This window comes from Oreochromis aureus, linkage group 3, assembly GCF_013358895.1.
Source record: "Oreochromis aureus strain Israel breed Guangdong linkage group 3, ZZ_aureus, whole genome shotgun sequence".
NCBI classification, from domain to species: domain Eukaryota; kingdom Metazoa; phylum Chordata; class Actinopteri; order Cichliformes; family Cichlidae; genus Oreochromis; species Oreochromis aureus.
Genome location: NC_052944.1, coordinates 78,486,565 through 78,490,431, shown reverse-complemented (window position 1 = coordinate 78,490,431; position 3,867 = coordinate 78,486,565).

Genomic DNA, 3,867 nt, shown 5'->3' with positions numbered 1-3,867 from the left:
AACAGTTATCACAGCTTGTACATTTTCTTTTTATAAATATATGTAAGCAATGAGCCAAATTTAGTAATGCCAACATACTGAAGGAACAACATTTGTCTCTTATGTATGATACACCTATATATGCACTGTCAAAGATACTTGTCTTTGAGTGAAGATTTAAGGTGATAGACTAAGGAGCTTGGAAAGAAAAGGTGAAAAGACATAAATAACTGCAACTAGAATCTGTACTGAGGCTCAGTATTTGACACAGAGTTCATGTTCACTGCTGTAATAGCTAATAATGATTAATATAATAACTATAATATTGGCCATATTATATTTACATTACCAAAGTGATATGACTTTAGTCTCATGAAAAACATTAATTAATTGTTATTTACTAGCTAATCTTAAAATGACTGTTCAGTGCAGAAATGAAGCCCAAAAGTCAGGTTTTACAGTCCTGTGGTCTCAGCCTCAGATACTTATTAAATCACACAAAGCTCTTGTAGAAACAAACAAACAAATGAACAAAATACGTTATCCTTCATTTCTGTCTAAGTTGTATGACACGTTTCCAGCGGTTAGTATAATGGTTGCTAGGCAACCTGGGCAGGGCGACGGAGACTAGACCGTCCCATACAGCCCTTGGGGCAAACTTGCCGTTTATTTTGCAAATCGAGCTCAACACTGCCCCTGGCGTCCTGGAGCACTTCCGTTGTGCTTTGTATTTTGCATGTGTTTTGGAGTTTGCATGTGTTTTGGATTTTGCACGTGTTTTGTATTTTGCATGTGTTTTGTATTTTGCACGTGTTTTCTATTTTGTACGTGTTTTGTATTTTGTACGTGTTTTGTATTTTGCATGTGTTTTGGATTTTGTACGTGTTTTGGAGTTTGTACGTGTTTTGTATTTTGCACGTGTTTTGTATTTTGCACGTGTTTTCTATTTTGTACGTGTTTTGTATTTTGTACGTGTTTTGTATTTTGCATGTGTTTTGTATTTTGTACGTGTTTTGGATTTTGCATGTGTTTTGGAGTTTGTGCGTGCTATTTGGAATTCGTAAGTGTTTTGGAGTTTGTACATGCTTTGTCTCTAGGGGCCACCGTAATTTACATCCATTTCAGGGTCGCCGGGGGCGCTGGAGCCTATCCCAGCTGTCTTAGGGCAAGAGGCAGGGTACACCCTGGACAGGTCGCCAGTCTGTCACAGGGCTAACACACAGAGACAACCATTTGTGCTGACATTTATTACCGCATTCACACCAATGAGCAATTTAGTGTCTCTAATTAACCTGTCCCCACTAACTGGGGAAAGTAGTGGGGAAATAAACTTGGTGTAAGTAACTTTGGTGTAACTGTGGTCCCTGGCTCAGCTGCAGGGGAGGGGTGATGCAGTGAGCTCAAGAGGGCGGTGCCAGGAGGCAGGTGTGGGGGGCCTTGGATCTCTAGGATTGCAAAAGCTGTAATGATCCACTTGGGAAAATAAATCTCTTGTTTTTGTTTTTTTGTTCTTTTTAAACAAGCCTTCACATGACAATTCTGATTATTACAGTGCCCGACAGGACAGGTTGGAAAAAAGTCAAAATGTCATAGAATAAAGAAAGAAGAGGATGTGATATGAAGGATCGGATTTGGTCAGAATGGAATAAAGGGCAAATTAATTAACATAAATGCAAAAGGCCATTGTGATCATTGCAGGCAAAGTGAAACAGGAGAGCATATTGTTAGATTGTAATAAATACTCAAACTCAACTCATAACAATCGTTGGCTTGTCAGTTACTGCTGTTCTTCTTGTTGATTCTGTTTTTGGTTTTTTGATCTACAGAAAACAGTCTCGAGGTTGAAACAAGCGTCCTGCTGATCAACAGAGTGCACATCCTGATTCACACAGTCAGGTTTACGAGCATCTATCATGAACATCCAGCAGACGTCTGTACATGTCAAGCATCCAGAGTTTGATGTTATTTCTCATTTTTCTGATGATCAACATGTTCAGACGCAGACCAACAGTGTGTCTGTGCTGTCTGTCAGTGACCCTGAACTACAGTTTATTCATCTTCAGGCTGTTCCTAAATTTTTACATGAATTTATGAACTATGATCTCATGATCAGTACATAATCTTTGAGTAAATCCAGTTTACCAGATCTTCCAGCTACAACACTAATCTGTAAATATATGCAGTCTGCAGAGAATTTACTTTACAGTGACCCAACTGTGCAGCCAGGAAAAGTGTGCCTGTCGGTGATAGGAAACCGTGTGTGTGTGAGGAGATAGGTTGAATTTAGATCTCAGTGATAAGATGCATGAATTAAACCTTATTGCAATAAACACTTGCAATGAAGAAAGCAGCTTACACTCAATTAATATGAACGCAAAGCCTTGATGCCATAGGCAATTTGTTTTGTTTTTGTTTGTTTGCTTAGTAAGTTTGGAAAACAAATTTGTGATCATACTTGTGGATCACAGTGACACATAATGATTTGGGCATATGATTTGCTGTTGCCTAGTTTTAGAGCTGTGAGCTATGAGCTCACACTGTCACACATCAGAATTGCTGTATGCTGTATCACGCGCTGACCTTCACAGCACCCCACAGGCTGGTGTCGTTGATATCTTTGTAGATATCAACAAAGTAGCCTTGGGCGGAACTGTGTAGGTTATGCGGTAACCACAGTAGACACAATTTTAGAAGCAAAAGCACTAACTTCCTCACACTCTGCACAGAGTGCAGAACTCACAGCTGTCATACGTGCCTAACCCAACTGCAACATGGAAATCTTTTGAAGGCACTGTTGGAAGTGTTTATATTGCCAAAACAGTTCAGAGGTCACTGAAGGCAATAACTTCGCAGACCAAAGCCGCAAAAGCAGCAGCACAACAAACTATAGACACATTAATGTCTGACTCCTCAATGCAAATACCACTTGATGTGCTTATGAATGAACAGAAAGTCGCACCAACTAGAGAACAAAAGAAGTGGTTAAAATGTGGAGCACAGCTAGAAAGTGGTTTGATGACTTGTAATGGCAAACCAATACTACCAAAGTCCCTACACATATCAGCAGCATTATTGTCAACAGGAGGGGGGGGTAGGAGTGGTAGATAAGATTTCAGAAATTTGTCGGAACATGCATGATTTGCCAAAAACATAATGCACATAATGCGCATAATGCACACCACCTCATCCTTTCCATACGATCCACATGGGTTTTATTGAGCTAAATGAATGCCAAGGCTCAGAATTCGCTCTAGTGATCATAGACGTGATAAGTAATCAGTAAGGTCTCTGAAGCATTGGGATTTAGCAGATTGTTCTAAACAACTCTCCAGTATCTTGCAGGTTGAAACCAGGTGATTGGATCCTGATCAAAGTACTCCAAAGGAAAAATTGGAGTTCACCAAGGTAGGAAGGTCCTTATCAAGTGCTACTCACCACACCTACTGCCTGCAGAATAGCAGAAAGACCGTCCTGGATCCATCAAAGACACTGCAAAAACGTGAGTGACAACCTAAACGTTTAGACGCCGACACCCCTAACTCCTGTATGGTGATCTATTGGTGGAGGGAGGGCTGATCGGGTATACCCCGCCTTCTTCTTCTCGCCAGTAGTCTACTCATCAGAGGTCACAGGTGTGTCTGGTCATCATGAAGACACTCGTCCTCCTAGTGGCTAATGTTGCACTCCTGGTGAGTTTCTTAACACTCACCCGAAAGAAAGAAGATGAACAACACCACCTGCAGACAAGATGGACACATGACAACTTACATCTTCATGACATGACACAAGACCACATTCATCCATGGATGAACAACGCATGGTAGTGTCAAGAGGAGAAATATTTTACTGCTATTATTTGCTGCTATTAGTATAATCATCATTACCATT